The sequence below is a fragment of the Cinclus cinclus genome, chromosome 8 (assembly GCF_963662255.1).
Source record: "Cinclus cinclus chromosome 8, bCinCin1.1, whole genome shotgun sequence".
NCBI lineage: Eukaryota > Metazoa > Chordata > Aves > Passeriformes > Cinclidae > Cinclus > Cinclus cinclus.
The window spans coordinates 30,428,955-30,447,235 of NC_085053.1; the positions used below are offsets into that span (position 1 = coordinate 30,428,955).

At 51.4% G+C, this 18,281-nt stretch overlaps 1 protein-coding gene across 1 annotated transcript in view; it reads right to left on the reverse strand.

The window, feature by feature from the left end:
• The window catches only part of NEGR1 (neuronal growth regulator 1), a 167,813-nt gene that overhangs the window by 106,121 nt on the left and 43,411 nt on the right, over positions 1-18,281 (reverse strand). The gene's annotated exons all lie outside the window — the stretch shown is intronic.

The following is an 18,281-nucleotide window of genomic DNA, read 5'->3' on the forward strand; positions in this document are numbered from 1 at the left end:
CCTCTGGAAACCCAGCTAAAAAAAAAAATACAAAAAGAAAAAAATCCTAAAAAACCTCCTGGTTTTAACCACCAGACCCCTCGTCCTTGCCAGCAGCCTGCCACAGCCCCCCGCATCCCTGGGGACACAATTTACACATCCAAGGTGCTCTGGGAGTGAGAAATCCTGGCTGAGGGAATCCCGAGGGAACAGGGCACATCCTGGGGAATGCTGAGCGGGTTTTGAAGTGCTCTGAATTTGCAGCAAGGATTTTACAGCTGCAAACAAATTTCATAGAGATTAATCAAGGGAATTAGTGAAATAACTGAGAGCTCCTGCCGTGATGGGATCCAGGCACCAGGTGATGGAAAAGCCAAGTGCTGAGGAAGTTTCTGTGGCTCTAAAGGTTCCTAAGGGAATGATTCTGTACAAATCATATTTGCATCATGCAGCCTGGGAAGTGTGGCTGGAGTGCTTTTATCTCATTTCCCTGAGGTAACCTGAATGAGCAGGAAGATCCTATCCCTGAAAAGAGATGTTTCAGAAAAAATCAAGAAAAAAAAAAAAGTCGAAGTTCAAGCCTCCCTAAGGCAGCCTGAGGTGCAGGAATCTGGATTTACTTAGCAAGTGATGAAGGTTGAATTTCACATACAGGAATTGTGGTACTGGTAATTATTAAGGATTTGCTCAGAGGCCAGGCTCTGCTATCCCTTAAACCCCAGGACATGAACAGGGGGAAAAGCACATTTCCTCAGCAATTAACCTCTTCCCACACGGATAAGACACGGATGAGCTGTTGTCCATGTAACTCCCAGCCTTTGTTCACATCCACTGGGAAAACCCCCATTTTCCAGTGAGTTATCCCACTTGTGGCAGCTCTGACTGCTGCGTCCTGAAGGAATGGCCAGAGTGTGGAATCACAAAATCCAGAGTGCTTTGGGCTGGGGGTCCCCAAAGCCCACCCAGAGCCCCTGTGCCATGGGCAGGGACACTGCCCCTACCCCATGGTGCTCCCATCCCCAGAGTCCCTCTCCTTCCTCCTGGGGACCCTTCAGGCACTGGGGAGCTGCACCAGGGTCCCCTGGGAGTTTTCCTCTCCAGGCTGAGCAATCTCAGCTCTCCCAGCTTTTCCTTTTCCTCTCCAGCCTCCCACTCGGAATGTTTTGTGCCAGCCCAGAGCTGGCCCCATGCTCTGTGAGCAGCCAGAGCCAGGCTTTGCTCCCTTTTCCCATTTCCCATTCCCCAGAGCCAGGCTTTGCTCCCTTTTCCCATTTCCCATTCCCCAGAGCCAGGCTTTGCTCCCTTTTCCCATTTCCCATTCCCCAGAGCCAGGCTTTGCTCCCTTTTCCCATTTCCCATTCCCCAGAGCCAGGCTTTGCTCCCTTTTCCCGTTTCCCCTTTCCCCTTTCCCATTTCCCTTTTCCCATTTCCCCTTTCCCCTTTCCCATTTCCCCTTTCCCCTTTCCCCTTTCCCTTTCCCCTTTCCCCTTTCCCATTTCCCCATTTCCCATTTCCCCTTTCCCATTTCCCCTTTCCCCTTTCCCCTTTCCCATTTCCCCTTTCCCTTTCCCCTTTCCCATTTCCCCTTTCCCATTTCCCATTTCCCCTTTCCCCTTTCCCATTTCCCCTTTCCCATTCCCAGGCAGGGCCAGCTCCTCTCACACAGCTGCTCTGCTCTGCTCTGCTCCTGCACGATCGATTGGAACAACAAGCTCTGTAAATATCAATATTTTTGTACTGGAAGCAGATGAAGTGAAACACCTCAGCAGCCAAACACCGGCCAGGCTGCACGGAGACAAACAAGTTTAATGGGAGACAGGAGGAAAAAGAGATTTTCTGTTTCTTGGGAAGAGAAAATCAGCAGTGGAGGAGAGGAGAGCTGGAGAGCAGTGGGGGAAAGGCAGGGCAGGAACTTGTCACACACACTGGGGCCATGACAAACCTGGGAGAGGAGAAAACGGGACAAGGAGAGCTGGGACAGCCACCAGAGCAGAGCACACTCTTGGGGTTTCTCATTTTTGGGTCATTTTCACAAAATCCCACTGACAAAGAGCCTGCCTTGGGCTCATTTGGTACCAGTTTGTGATTGCGTGGGACTGCAGAGCCCTGCAGAAGGAAGAGCTCAGTGCTGTGTGTGATCGGTTTCCTGCCTGCCCTTCACTCCTGGCCGCAGGATCCCAGAACATCCTGGGAGGGAAGGTTCCTGTGAGCTGCATTTCCAGTAATCCCTTCCCACAGCGGCCGTAACACAGAGCTATAGGCAAAATGGCATTTTGTTACTGTTTCCTCATGCCAAACATCCCCCAAATCAGCAAATATCGAGCAGCTGAATGGAGGGAGGTTTGAGGCACAATCACTCTCCCTGTGCTTTCCATTTGGGTTTTGTTTTTTAGGTAGGTCGCTCATTAAACTTCTCATGAACTGGCAGCTCAGATGCAAAAAGCTGTGGAATGCCAGATTCTGAAGATTATCAGTGATTTTTTTATTAAGCCACAGAATTAAACAGATTTTCTCTGGGGGGCTGTTTCTCCTTCAGAGGAACTGAGTCCAAGAACACAACAAATCCTGCCTGGGAGAAACCTGCCCCACTGCCTTCCCCAGGCTCAGATTGCTCCAGGGCCCCTCCTCCAGTATTCCCTCACCTGAAGACTGACTCTGGATCTTTCTGATTTTCTTTTAAAAATAATTGTCATGTGCCAAAGTGATGTGACTTAAGAGCTCTAAAAGAACAACGCGGCAATCTGCCAGTGTGAACTGAAAAACTCCTTTTTTAGAAGCAAACACACCTCAGCCAGGTGGGCCATTATTAGCTCTGCCATTAATTATGCCATTTTTAAAATTTAAACCTTTTCCTAACTACCTCACACATATCTGAGATAAAATATTCAAATGCATTCAGTGACTCTAAAAGGGTAAATTCAGCTGTGAAACAGATTTCCATTTTCCTAATGCTTTCTGGCACTTGCTGCTGTCCAGTTACATTAGCCTGTAAAAATGTTTCCAGATTTATCAGCCCCAAGTCCGTGCCAAACCAAATGTGAATTTATAATTCTTAGTAAATAAATTCTGCACAAAAACTCCCTCAAGAAGGAATAATGTGTAAATAGAGAGTTGATACGTTTTAAACGCCTACAATCACAACACTGCACCCAAAAATGTGATGGATCAAGGTAAAAAAAAACCTTTCCAGGTAAATTCTTGACAAGACTAATAGCTCATATTTGTTCCCTGTTCTACACAGGATCCTGACAGAGAAGGCGAGGACATTTCAGACACATTATGCATTTTGACACTAAGTAACTGGCAATTAGCTGAAGTACATAATTGCATCTTAATGCAGCAAAGGAGAAAATAACAAAAAAAGCCTGGGAAAAGGGTTATACAACTGAGGGGTTGATGACAGCTAAAACCAACAACAAACCCAAACAAAATCTGGGAGAAAACGCAAGCTAAAAACACAGCCCTGAGGCTCTGGAATGACTCATTGCAGGCTGGAAAGGAAGGTGGGTGCAGCACCTGCATCCTTCCTCAGCCAGGAGTCCTGGCAGCAGCTTCCAGGTGGGCTCAGGACGGCTCCTCCAGCTCCAGTTTTGGAATTGCAATTATGATAATTAATATAATTATGAACAGGCTGCCCAGAGCAGCTGTGGATCTCTGCAGTGCCCCAGGCCAGGCTGGGCACTGGGGCTGGGAGCAGCCTGGGACAGTGGGAGGTGTCCCTGGGGTGGCACTGGAGGGGATTTAGGTCCCTCCCAACCCAGTCTGGGGTGCTGGGATTTTAAAAAATCAGATTCTGAAGTGCAGCAGGAGAAGTGTTGCCTCACCAGACCTGTGGAAGAAAGGAGCTTGTGAAGCTCCTGTGGCTCAGAGAAATCCAAGCTTGGGAGGCAGTAGCCCAAAGCCAAGAGGGCTCCAGAGCTGGAAATGCACCCCGAGCTCCCGGAGCCGATGCTGCAGGGCTGCTGCTACTGCAGGGACCTCCCAGCTCGGCTCCGTGGCACCTGGTGGCCACAAACCAGGAGCCAAAGCCTTCCCAAAGCCAGCCAGGCTGTTGCTTACGGCCCCAGAAAAGCTCTGCCCCTCCTGCTCAAAGTGTGATGTGAATCCACACCAGCATCTTGTCTCTAATTCCTGGAGCAATCACCCCGTGTTTGGGAAGATGCCAACTGGGATGTCCATTTAGAGCAGGGATCGGATTGGTGCCGCTGCTGGAATTCAATTACCTTCTCTGGTTTCCAGGCAATGTGTGCCCAACATGGCACCAGCGTTGGTCTGCGGGTATCAAAGCCACAGAAAAGTGAATTTTTGTAAAAAAGCTCTGCCCTAGAGCAGCTCTGGGTGCTGGGCGTGTTATCCCAGGGCTGCTGGAGAACCCAGCACTCCTCTGCCCCGGATTCCCCGCTCCAAGGTGGTGCCCAGGGATTGCAGGTCCTTGGCACTGCCCCAGACACTGCCCGGGGCTGCAGGAGGACGGGAATGAGGAACCCAGCTCCAGATGGGGTTTGGGAGGATGAGGATGAGGAACCCAGCTCCAGATGGGGTTTGGGAGGATGAGGATGAAGAACCCAGCTCCACAGGGGGTTTGGGAGGACGGGAATGAGGAACCCAGCTCCACAGGGGGTTTGGGAGGACGGGAATGAGGAACCCAGCTCCACAGGGGGTTTGGGAGGATGAAGAACCCAGCTCCAGATGGGGTTTGGGAGGATGAGGATGAGGATGAGGAACCCAGCTCCACAGGGGATTTGGGAGGATGAAGAACCCAGCTGGGTGAGGCTCCTGTGGCGCTGGTAGACCCTGGAAGGTGGGGGTGGGAAATCCATGCTCCCCCTTATCCCTCCAGGACAGGGACACAAATGCCCCAGCCTTGACTGTGCCTCTGAATTTCAGAATTAAACCCAGAATATTTTTATCTGGCCCCAGAGCCTTCTGTATTTAAATTTACCCAGAAATTCTGGGATTCTTTTCTACACCCAGGAGATAACTTGCACATCCTTCCTTTCTTTGCCCCCAAATTCTGCACCTCAGGAGTGCTGGTTTCTGCACAGATTTTTTTTCTTTGCCCCCAAATTCTGCACCTCAGGAGTGCTGGTTTCTGCACAGATTTTTTTTCTTTGCCCCCAAATTCTGCACCTCAGGAGTGCTGGTTTCTGCACAGATTTGCCTTGGTGGGAGGCTGTGAGTTGGCCACTGGCAAGAGCAGCAGATGCTGCAATATTCCAACTCTCATTTGAGTGCTAATTGTGCTCAATAGTCACAGCTTGCTCCTTATAGATCGTTTGTTAAAAACACATTAATAATGCACACGGAGCCCTGGCCAGGACCCGAGCAGCTGTGGAGCCATCCCAGACAGGGCAGAGCTTCCTGCGAGCTCACCCCCAATTTGTGATGGTCAGGGAAAGAGCAGAGCTGGAAAATAATCCTCTACAGCACTTGTTTGCTTGGAAAATCCACGAGCCTCCTGCTGCCAGCTTTGCCAGCGTTCCGTGGCTTTGGGAATGGGAGGACTGGGAAGGAAGGGGAGGGATGTCCCTGCCATGAGGACACTCCTGCCACCCCTGGAAGCAGCTCTGGGACACAAGGAGCAAAAGGAAATGTTTGGATGAGGTTCCTCTATGTGTTTTTAGCGCTGCTTGCAGAGGCAGCTGCTGCTTGTTACTGAGATCCGAACCGGAGTAACGTTTTTAATTGTAAAAGTGATAAAGACAATGAATTATAAACACTTTTAAAGGAATATATTAATGAATGTGGGGTATGATATAAAATTTAATTAGAATTTTAAGCCTTTAAGGATAAAGTGAATTAACTAAAAGGCTTTATAATGAACTAATATAATACACAAGCCAGAATTTAAATAGATTTTGAAGGTATTTTAGACCGTTTTTGTATGGAGAAGCAGCCATACATGTGTCTAACTTTTTAATTGGTTTGGAACACTGGGAAGGAATTGTTGCTGGCTTCCTTTTATTTGAACATAACTTTTATTTATGCATATTTATCCTCTTATTCTAATGCAAATAGAACATTGGAAATGAGGTAGTTATGCAAATAACTTGATTGGATTAGGAAGAATCATGAATATCCTGCAGGCACCCACAGGGATGGTGGGGCCAAAACTCTGGCCCTGCACAGACCCCCAGCCCCAGCCCATGGTGACCAAACTGATCCCCAAGGTGTCCCCTGGGTCCCCTCAGCCACGGCCCTCGAGGGGGTGAGCACAGACATTGGGGTCAGAACCTCTGCAGGGCTCTCCTGGGAGCTGACCCTGAACCCCAAACCCTGAGTGAGTACAGACACTGGGGTCAGAACCTCTGCAGGGCTCTCCTGGGAGCTGACCCTGAACCCCAAACCCTGAGTGAGTACAGACACTGGGGTCAGAACCTCTGCAGGGCTCTCCTGGGAGCTGACCCTGAACCCCAAACCCTGAGTGAGTACAGACACTGGGGTCAGAACCTCTGCAGGGCTGTCCCAGGAGCTGACCCTGAACCCCAAACCCTGAGTGAGCACAGACATTGGGGTCAGAACCTCTGCAGGGCTGTCCCAGGAGCTGACCCTGAACCCCAAACCCTGAGTGAGTACAGACACTGGGGTCAGAACCTCTGCAGGGCTGTCCCAGGAGCTGACCCTAAACCCCAAACCCTGAGTGAGCACAGACATTGGGGTCAGAACCTCTGCAGGGCTGTCCCAGGAGCTGACCCTGAACCCCAAACCCTGAGTGAGTACAGACACTGGGGTCAGAACCTCTGCAGGGCTGTCCCAGGAGCTGACCCTGAACCCCAAACCCTGAGTGAGCACAGACATTGGGGTCAGAACCTCTGCAGGGCTGTCCTGGGAGCTGACCCTGAACCCCAAACCCTGAGTGAGCACAGACACTGGGGTCAGAACCTCTGCAGGGCTGTCCTGGGAGCTGACCCTCACGTGCCCAGGTCTCAGTCTGGGTTTCCAGATAAACCCAGACAGGTCCAGGCCTTGTCCCAAGCTCTGGCAATCACTTCCATCCCTGCTGAAGGGAGCTCCTGCTCCTGTGGCACAGCTCGTGGAGGAAGCCGTGGTCGCAGAGCTTGGCTGGGCTGTTCAGCCTGCAGCACTGCAACATTCCCAGGCTCTGATCTCATTAGCATCAAACCCTGGTGAAGGATTAAAGCCCAGATTAGGAGCAGTGCAGGAGGAAACCCTGTCCCTCTGCAGGGATAGGGCAAAAAGGTCTTGATATGGATTAGGATCGAGAACTGGGTTTACTGCACTAATTATCTGTTTGTAAATGAGCCCCAACACTCCCAGTGTCCCTGTGAAGCAGCAGATTCCAAGGCACAGAGCTCCAAATGACCAGGACATGTCACCTGTACAGGGTACAGGTACAGGTGCTCTATCCCCTGTGAGAGAAAGCCTGGGAAGAAAGGATGGGGGAAAGGAGGGGAAAAAGGATGGGAAACACTATTACCTCATCCTGCCTCCTAAAGTCTGCTAAATGAGCTTACCTTGGACAAAAAGAACGATGAAAACAGAAATAGAACTGGGGAAGCCCAGGCAAAGCAGGTTTGGCAGTTTCTGGTGCAATGCCCCAAGTGCCTCCAGCTCTAAGCCTGGGCTGGATTTTTGGGATTTCCCCCAGGAGCAAAACACAATTACCCTCCAATTTAGCCTCTCATCTCTCCGAGGTGTTGCTGCCTGCCTGGGAACATTTCATGAGATATTTGCGTTATTTACAGCCAGCTTTCATAGAGGTGTTACTTACAGCTGCCGGTTTAGGACCAGCAGTGAGCCCAGTTAACTCCTTGCCCTCCGGGCTGTCACCTCTGGCTGTGCTGTGAAGCTGAGGCAGGTCCCAGCCCATGGGAGAGCTAAAAACGGGATCAAGGGATCCCAAGGGGACCCTGCACCCCTCACAGCTCCAGGGGCTCCGGGCTGCAGCCTCCAGCTGGTGCTCACAGGACCAGGAGAGGACACGGGGTGGACACTGCCAGCTCCGCCCCGCGCCCTTCCACACAAAGCACGAAGCTCAGCTTCAGGGAAGAAGAGGCAGAGATTCTGATCAAAGGAATTCTAAACCCAGCTCAGCTCGGGAAGGAGAGCCTGGAGGAGCAGGAGAGAAAACCATGATGGCAGCAAAAGTGTGAAGTGGCCAACAATTATTTGTTGTTTCTCCAAACGCAAGAACAAAGGGTTGTCAGAAAATAATTAGAGAGTGGGTGCAAAACAAAGAAAAGCCAGTAATTTTTCACATAGTGCATAATGAAAGTGTGGAGCTCATTACGTGGGAGCCAGACGCACAAATGGATTTGAAAGGCAATTAGACAAATTAATGTAAGAAAAGTCCATCAAAGCCTATTAAAAACAAAGCCACGGATGGGAGACAATTGACAAATCCCAGCAGCAGCAGCAGCACCTCGCTCCTGCCATGGGAATCTGGGAACTGCCAGAGCCAGAGCAAAGGCAGCTCCACTGGGAATGGGATGGGATGGGATGGGATGGGATGGGATGGGATGGGATGGGATGGGATGGGATGGGATGGGATGGGATGGGATGGGATGGGATGGGATGGGATAAAGGGATGGGATGGGATAAAGGGATGGGATGGGATAAAGGGATGGGATAAAGGGATGGGATGACTGGGAATGTGGGTCCCTCCCAGCCCCTGCAGGGACACTTGGGGGTGTCACCACAAAGGGAAAGGAAAGCTCAGTGGGCACCAAAGTGTTTCTAAACAAACCATGATTATAAATGATCCATGGCTATAAATAATCCATGGCTATAAATGAGCCATGGCTATAAATGACCCCTCACTGGACACCAGAGTGGTTATAAATGAACTGGGAATACCAACCGGAAAACGCCAGCACTTGGGGGGAAATGAAAACCTTGCCAGCTGTTTGCTTAAAACTCCAGCTGAGTGCCAGAATCCCAGGAAGGCTCAGGCTGGCAAACCCCACTGAGCCCCTCGAGTCCCCCGCACTGCCCCGTGTCCCCAGGGGCCACGGGCACAGGGACTTACACCCTGCAGGGATGGGGCCTCACAGCCCTTTCCAGCAGGAATTCTCCCAGTCCCCAAGCTGCCCCTGCCCTGGCACAGCCGGGGGCTGTTTCCTCCCCTCCTGTTTGTTGTTATGTGGGAGAAGAGGCCGAGCCCCCTGGTCAGTGCTGGCAGGAGCAGCTGAACTCCCTGCAGGTCACCCTGGCCACAGGAACGTCCATCCCAGCAGCTGCACGCTGCCAAGAGCACGTTTCCATCTTTATTCCGGAGGGAAGCATAACCTGGGGCTGGTGTTTTGATATTGGCAACAATAAATGCTGTTTCTGCTCCTTACTGAGGAAATGAGAGAGGAGAGAAGTGAATTTTGCAAAGTTTTAAATCCTTCCCGGTGACAGTGAGAGATCCCAGCCTCCCCGGCACAGCCCAAACCCTGCACACTGTTATTGTGCTGATGTGTTTACTTGGGGGGAAAATTACAGCTTGGGTTGTTTTGCCACATTTAAAGAATGATGCTGAATTCAAAAGTGCTTTTCTCATAATTTAGAATTTATACAGGAATAAAACAGCAGCGACTATCAGTGCTGGATTCCTGACACTGTGCTGAATGCAAACCCTTCCACAGGCACCCACTGAAACCCAGGCAGGGCAGGAAAAGTTTCAGCTCCACAGCCCTGCCTGTGCCCCTGAGCATTTTTCATTCCAACACATTGACGTGTGGGTGCTTCTATCTGAATCTGTCAATCCCAGCAGGAGGAGCTGACTCTGAGACGTGCTGGGCTGGAAAATGAAGAGGTGGAATCTAAACCACTGCTCCTGGCAAACCTCCTGCTTCCACCAACACATCCCAAACTCTGCCCTGCTCACCATTTCCAGGTCCCAGTCCCATTGCCAGCTCTGTACCTTGGGAAGCCACGGCAGGAGAATGCTCCAAGAACGCATAAAAACGCAAATGCAAACACCAGCCCACCAGCTGTATTCTCTGATTTAAACTAAACAAAAGCTTTTCTTTCTGATTAGTTTTTTGTTCTCACAATGGTACCTCTGATTTTCTAAACAGTTCAGTTGATTTTGTATTATATGCAGATATAACTTAATTTTGTGAAGCTTTTCACAGATCTGCCATGTAAAAGGCTTTGACAGTTTTTTTCTAACATCTCTGCAATGCTGATTAGGAATTAATAAATAAATAAATAAATGCTCCCACTAAATTCTGTGTATTTGGGTTTATACTCAGCGAGTGTGGGTTTCATTTTTGGTTTCCACAGCATAATTGCTTTTTTCAAATTAATTTGCAGGCTTGCACAAGTTGGGTCATTTCGTTTGGAGCAGAACTTCAGTGCATAAAATAGAAATATTCCAGTTTTGTAGAATTTCCACTTCTGGGATGGATATGAGCAAATGATAATTACAGCCACATTTAAACAGGTAAAATGCAGGTTTGTGCCCCCCTGAGGTGGCTCTGTAACATTGTGCCTGATGATGGACAGAGAGCTGCAGTCATTAAGTGGAATTGGAGCCTCGTGGAGGTTTCCAATAACTTTTTAATTACAGCTTAATGCTGCTTTCTAGCTCTGGCAAAATTGAAATTTCCCTTGTAATGGCCGAGTTTCATATTCCACCTCTCTTTGTTCCAAGGTGCTCCCAGAAGAGCTGGGACTGGAGCAGGAGAACTCTGGGGCAAAGCAAGGTTTTGCTGCTTCCTCTCCCAGGAGCTGAGGGATGTGCCCAGAGCCCTGCAGGGTGTGCCAGGCTGGCCAGGGAGCCCCTGGAGAGGAGGAGAGCACTGTCCCAGGCAGCTGCACTCTTGTCCCTGTCCCTGTCCCTGTCCCTGTCCCCTGTCCCTGTCCCCTGTCCCTGTCCCCTGTCCCTGGGGCCAGGGATGTTCTGGGGGCAGGTCCAGGGGGATGGAGGGCTGGGAAGAGTCCCCAAACTGCTCTGATGAGCAGCAGAGCTCTGGGACTGGGGGCAGCTCTGGGATTGGGGCCCCTGCAGGGCCAGGAGCAGGGGAAATGACCCCAAACTGCAGCAGAGCTCTTTAGGGATTGGGGACAAATCCTCCCCTGGCAGGGTGGGCAGGGACTGGGATGGAATTCCCAGAGCAGCTGTGGCTGCCCCTGGATCCCTGGCAGTGCCCAAGGCCAGGCTGGACACTGGGGCTGGGACACCCTGGGACAGTGGGAGGTGTCCCTGCCATGGCTGGGGTGGCACTGGGTGGGCTCTGAGGTCCCTCCAGGCCCAGCCCAGTCTGGGATTCCTCATGCTGGGACTGGAGCTCTTTTCTCAGGGCTCCCTCCCTGGACACTGCAGCAGAGTGGCTCAGCCATGCTCCTCCTGCCACTCACAAATCAATAATTTACAGTCCCCATAATGCCCAGAATCTGCTCTCAGACTGAAGGAATTAATCCTGATTGTAATTACCAGGAACATCAAATGAAATATTAATTCAGCCCTTTCATATTTCCTGCCTCAGTCCGGCCTGAGTGCACAAAGGGTGACATTTGGGGAAGACAAAATACAATGTTCCATGGCACAGTTCTGATGTGCAGCCACTCTCTGGCTCTGAAGGTTTGTACTGGCTGTATTACAAGCTCACAATATAGGGTTTTAAGAGATATAAAAGATGACATTTCATTCTTGTTCTCTGGAACATTTCTGTTTGAATGGAATCCTCTCCTAAATAAAATATCAAAAAAAGAGGAGATTTGAATGACATTTCTAGCACTGCAAAGCTTTGATTCCAAATACACAGATCCCAGCCCCTGAGCTCCAGAGCCTGGGGGGGGGGAGCACAGGCTGATTCCCAGCCAGAGCTGCAAGATCTGGGGTGAATTATCATCACCTTTGGGAATTACCTTGGTGCCATTTAACCTGGTCACACCATTAGTGACCAGTTAGGTTGGCAGAAATTAGCAAAACATTTCAAAAGACTGGCAAAAGTCTCTCCAGATTATGGGCAGAAGTTTCAGGTGGCCAATAAAAGCTGAAATATTGTTCAGGTGCAGGAATGTGACACCCAGACCTGAACCCTTGTTCTGAGAGAGTCCCCACAAGAATTCACATGAGTTCTTCTGGAAGCCTCCAGGGCAGGAATGGAACGGCCTGGATTGTTGCTGTGCTTCCAGAACAGTCTGTGCTTCCACACTCCTGCTGGGGTACTCAGCATCGTGCTGGGTTGGACCAGGAAGGTCAGGAAAGGTTCTTCCCTCCCCCAGAGGGTGCTGGGCTCTGCCCAGATCCCCAGGAATGAGCACAGGGCTCCAGAAGGGTTTGGACAGCGCTGCCAGGAATGCCCAGGGTGGGATTTTGGGGCGGCTGTGCAGGCCCAGGAGCTGGGCCGGGTGATCCCTGGGGGTCCCTTCCAGCTCAGGACATTCCCGGATTGGAGGATGGACAAGGCTCAGGGCGGTGATGTGATCCATGACCTGGGCCGGGTCTCTGGGAGCAGCTGGGCAGAGCCCCAGCCTGGGAGGGTAACAAAGGCTCTTCCTGCTCCAGGAACCCCTGGAATTGCAGCGGTGTAAGCCGGGCCTGAGCCCCTGGGCTCCGTACGGTGGTGCCATGCCCCGTGTGCCGTGCCATGGCTCCACTGGGCTCCTGATGGGGTGGATTGCACGGGCTGCTGGAAAGGGAAACCCAGCCCCGAGCAGCTTCTGTCTGGCTGACGCTCTGAAGTCATTAGTGCATTGTCTGCGCACTTCTGCAATTACAATTATTAGCAAGAAACAAAATATAATCCTAATAAAGCAAACAGTGCATCAGGGGTGTACTCGGTGCTCGCCGGCTCGGAACTAACAAAGCCTGGCTCCTGGAGGGACAATCCCGGCCATTCAGGGGCTGCTCCTCACTCCCGACAGCAGAACCTGGGATTCTTTCACGGCCTCTGGCTCCAGCTGTCCCCGGATTTCCCTGCTGGAGCTGCCGGTGTGCAGAGCCTGCAGCACGAGTCAGGGGTAAGCACTGCTCCCTGCACGCAGAGTTTCTCATCTCCTCATTCCTGCCCACCAAGGACCACGCTCCTCCGTTTCCAAACCCTCCTCCGTGCCCTGACCTGCCCTGTCCTGGCAGAGCAAGGCTCCTCCAGTGCCTTCCACCCCAGGCCCAGGGCCAGGGCATCAAAAGGATCCTCTCCTTTACAGCTGAGACAGGAACATTCATTCCACACCACCAGAAAACTCACAGGAATCACCACAACACAGCCCCAAAAACATCTTTATACTCAGCTGAACTGTGGTGGGGCTGTGTGCACACACCTCATCGGGTAATTCAAGATAGAATTCCTGCATGGAAACAAAACACCTGTGTGGTCCAGAACAGATAATTTCCAGTTCCAGTCGCTGAGCACACATTCCCTGGTAAGTTCTGTTACCTCACAGGATCTGGGAAGGTTTCCCAGGAGCTGGCTCAGGTCCCTTCCCTGGAGAAGGAGGTGTGGACACAGCCTGGGGCTGGCAGCTCTTTGCAGTCATTTGTAGAACCTTATCCACGTCCCCAGGCGTTTATCCAGAACTTTATGTCCCTCCAATAATGCCTGAAGCTCCTGGGAAGGTGGCACTGACTCATTCCTGGTAGAGCCAGGATCCCAAAGGGACCCATATCCTTCTTTCCACAGGGCTGATTCACCTCGGCAGCAAAATGATGAAGAAGGAATGGAGTCGAAGCTTGAGGGAAATCTTATGGCCAATAATACATTATTTATGGTTTAAATTCGTTTCTCACGTCCATCATTAGCATAACGACGCTAACGGTCTGGGCCAGGTCCGAGCACGTTCCCTGACAAATTAATCCAAGGCGGTCACAGGAATGTGCCTGGCTGGGAATGAACCCCAAGTGTTTGCAGGAGCTGGGGTGTAAGAGCACAGGGAAATCTCTGCACAGCCCCCAGAAACACCGCAGCTCCTACAGACCTGCTGCCTCCTGCACCTTCTCCTGAGTGTCCTCTACTGCCCTGGGGCTGCCTTTACCTTTTTTCTTTTTCTCCCTGGAAAGAACAGTCCTCGCATAATATTTAATGTAAAAAAACCCATCTCCCCTCTCTTTTCCAGCTGGCTCTAAGATCTTCCATTGTCCCACAACCCCACCTCTGCCAGGATCTGGGCTCTCACATTTCCACCACTTCTCATTTCAACCCTGGGCTCGCCCCATGCCATGGATTCCTGCCCTCCACAACAATCCCTCTGTGGGTTTCCACCTTTGAGGCTGAGGGCACGATTTGTGTAAAATCAAACCCGGTATTTGCTTTTCCAAAGACCCGTGCATGTCCACGATAAGCTCATTTCTTCATCGCCCTTCTCCTCTCTTTGAAGTTTGTTCCCCAAGCTGAGACCCTTGAGCTGCCCCTCTGCAAGGTGGGAATGGCATTTTCTAAAGGATCAGCTGAGGACATCAAATACTAAAAGCCTTTGTAGGGAAGAAATTTCCGCTACTTTTAAAGCATTAGATCTCTCTGAAAGCACTTCAAAGACAAAAGGGAAGGGTTTGGCCCCGCTCAGAGGAGAGGGACATCAAGATGAAGTTGTTAAGGGATCTCCCTGCAGCACCAGAACTCCCCACATCAAAGGTCAGCACTGCCAGGCTTTGGGACACAGGGACATCTTTGTCCTCTGGAATGCCAGAACCATGAATTCCAGAAGGAATAGCTTTGATGATCCCAAAATATGCTCTCCACCAGTCAGACTCAGGAAGTCTCTTGTTGTCTTAGTGTAACACACCAAAAAAAAAGGGCATCATTTCAATCAAGATTAATTCATTTAAAAATCAGCACTTTGAAACACTTAATGCAGCATTTGACCCCATGAAACCCTGAAGAAAAGCCATTTAGCCAATTCTATTGAAAACTAGCCTGTCAAAATTAATGCTATTTTTCATATTTGGATTAAACCTTCAATCCTTCCGTGTGATGTCATGTGAAATACCAAACTTCAGTGTCTCCATGGTCATCCAGCAGATTTCCACTCCAGGGAATGCCTTCCACAGCCACTCTTGTGAGTGGTCCGTGAGCAGGCTGCAGTGTGTGAGATCCTGCAGCCTGCTCAGGGCTGTACCACAGTGACTGAAAGCCCTGATGGAGCTGTCATTGCTCAGGGGACGTGGCACTGGGGCTCTGGGCTGGTGACAAGGCGGGCATCAGGCACAGCTGGGACTCTGTGCTCTGGGAGGGCTTTTCCAGCCTCAGAGATTCTGGGATTTCACCAAAATCCCAGGTTTTATCTGGTCAGATATCTTGCCAGGTCTTATTTTTTTGGGATGGTTTATCTGGCCAGGATAGGATGGCCTAACCCAAACACACCTCCAAAATACCTATGGAAATCAAAATATCTGTGGTGATCTATGGGAGCAATGTTTGCACTTCCATGACACCTTTAGCACAGAAACAACAACCAAACCCTGGCAGTGTTTTGGTCCTGATCCCAAAGCCAGAAAACCTCAGGCTGGGCTGCAGGGCAGGGCAGGACACAGAGTGCCCAGCAGGGATTTCGGTGGGAATTAAACATCCCTGGGAAGGGAAGGGAAGGGAAGGGAAGGGAAGGGAAGGGAAGGGAAGGGAAGGGAAGGGAAGGGAAGGGAAGGGAAGGGAAGGGAAGGGAAGGGAAGGGAAGGGAAGGGAAGGGAAGGGAAGGGAAGGGAAGGGAAGGGAAGGGAAGGGAAGGGAAGGGAAGGGAAGGGAAGGGAAGGGAAGGGAAGGGAAGGGAAGGGAAGGGAAGGGAAGGGAAGGGAAGGGAAGGGAAGGGAAGGGAAGGGAAGGGAAGGGAAGGGAAGGGAAGGGAAGGGAAGGGAAGGGAAGGGAAGGGAAGGGAAGGGAAGGGAAGGGAAGGGAAGGGCATCCCTGTGCTTGCCGTGCTCCTTGTCCCCATCACTCCCTGTCCCATCACTCCCTGTCCCCATCAGTCCCAGCCAGCTCTCCCTGCTGGCAAACAGGTGGCACACAGGTGACACACAAGTGTCACACAGGTGGCACACGGGTGACATACAGGGTTGGCTCAGACCCTTCTGCACCCACCTTTGATTCCAGGGCTGCCCTCAGCCAAGCAAATCAAACACTCCACTGCTTTTTAAGGAGTGCTGGCCTTGCTTCCAGAGCTGTTACACGATTTTCCAGAAGCCTTCAATACGGGATGAAGTGTCCTTTTATTTTAAACACTGTCAAAGGTTTGAGTTGCTGCTCTGCATCCCATGATTTATCATCTCCCCAATCCACAGCGGTCACTGAGCTCACAGCACTGCCCTCGTGCTCATTCCTGCCCTGCACAACAGCTTCATCCTGGAACAACTTCCTAATGGAGCCACAGGAGAGAAAAATGCCAGCACTGCCCATTCCTCATTACTGACAAATCAGCACCTTGCCAAAGCAGTCCCAAGCAGACACTCCAGCGCTTTCAATTCACAGGATAAATATAATTAGCAACCTCACATCACTTTCCGAAGGTGTTGGCACCACTCTGATTTATCCCGGGACCAAAGACAGTGAGTCTCAGACAGACTGACACACAGACCTAAGGACAGACCCTGTGTCAGGGCTGCAGGGGCTGCAGCACTTGGGGCAGCTCAGGGCAGAATTAAGGCTGCCAAGGCACCCCAGGGCTCCCCCAGCCCTGCAGCAGCTCCGGAGGAGAACCTTCCCTGCCCGGGAAACACGGCTGGAACCTGCTGGCGGCAAGGGGAGTGGGTCTGAGCCCACAACTCCTGACCCCAGAACGGACCCCAGAGCTCCTGAGCCCAGAACTCCTGAGCCCAGAGCTCCTGACCCCAGAGCTCCTGACCCCAGAACTCCTGACCCCAGAACTCCTGAGCCCAGCACTTCCCAGTCCCAGAATGTCCTGACTCCAGCACTTCCAGTCTCAGCATCACCTGATCCCAGCATCTCCTGGCCCCAGCACTAGCCAGTCCCAGCCTCTCCTGACCCCACCACCTCCTGATTCCAGCATTCCCAGACTGAAGCATCTCTTCCCAATGGGAAAATCTCATGGAAAATAGGGTGAGAACGATCACGAGGAAGAAACTGAGAATGTTCCGATGGTTGGGAAGAAGGAGCAGTTGACACAGGACCCCAGCTGGCCTGAACTGGAGGTGGCCAAGTCCCTCTGGCTGCTCACCTCAGAGGCAGTCCCAGGAGATCAGCTCTCACTCTTCCCTCAGCAGCCCCAGCAGAGTGGATGTGCTGAGCACTGCACAGGAGAGGCTCCCCAGGGACGGAAGGATGACTCTCCAAGTCCCAGCAGAATCCCCAAAAATGCGTACAACTCCATGTAACCAATTTAAGCCATGAGCCAACTGCAGCGACTCCTGCAAGGTCTGCACCTGTTTGTTGTTCCTTTAAAATGCCACGAAAATTGGCAGCTCCGCGAAGTGAATGTGCTGAAATTGTTCCTTAATAGGAGTGAAGTGAGAATTAGAACAAAAATAACACAAATATTGTGTTTGCAGCCAAGAGAACAAAGCGTTCACACTTCCAAGAAGATGTCTGAATGTTCTTATTTTTCCAGCGGTAGTTTACTGCCAATTTCAACGGAAAAGAGGCAGTGGAGGGGGTGTGCTTGGGCTTCATAGGAAACAGGTTAAGACAGGCAATGGTAAAGGAGAAAAATAAAATACCCAGCGAGCAAACCCTTCAGGGTGAGGGTGATGCTGGGGGTAATCCACCTCCAGGACACAAAAACCAAGGTGAAGGGGAGTGTCCCAGTCCCTGTGAGGACAAAACAAGCGCTGGCAGCTCTGGAGGTGGCTCAGCCCTGGCTGCAGGACTGGCCCTGTGACCGGGACAGCAGAATTGTCCCAGGACAGCAGAATTGTCCCAGACAGCAGAATTGTCCCAGCCCAGCTGTGTCCCCTGGGACGGGAAGGGAGCCAGAGCCTGCCATTGCCAGCAGGGCTCCGTGGCCGTGGCAGGGACAGCCTGTCCCAGCTCTGGCACTGGGGTGGCTCCAGCAGGGACCCGGCTTTTCCCTGAACGTGCTCCTGCCTTTGTGCAACCCCTCATCCCCCTGTGCCCTCCTGCTGCTCATCAAACCTCCCTCACCACCGAGTGCCGCAGCCCTGACGCTGCTCTCACTGCTTCCTTCTCTGAAAAGCCCAGAGCTGTTAATCAAAAGCTTAGAAGTGACTTGAAAATGTCAAAGAACAAATGAAAATTGCTGAGGTTAATGGAGTCCAAGCGCAGGAGCCATGGCACAATCCGGTTTTAGATACTTGTTATCCCTTCTTAGCTGCTCTCCAAGATTTCATACAAAATGTTACCCGGCTGGGTGAGATCTGCCTTTGTCCATAACCTGGAGATATCACAGGAAATATCCATCCTTCCCTTCTGGCACTGCTGCTCAGGGGGTCACCTGAGCTGAGG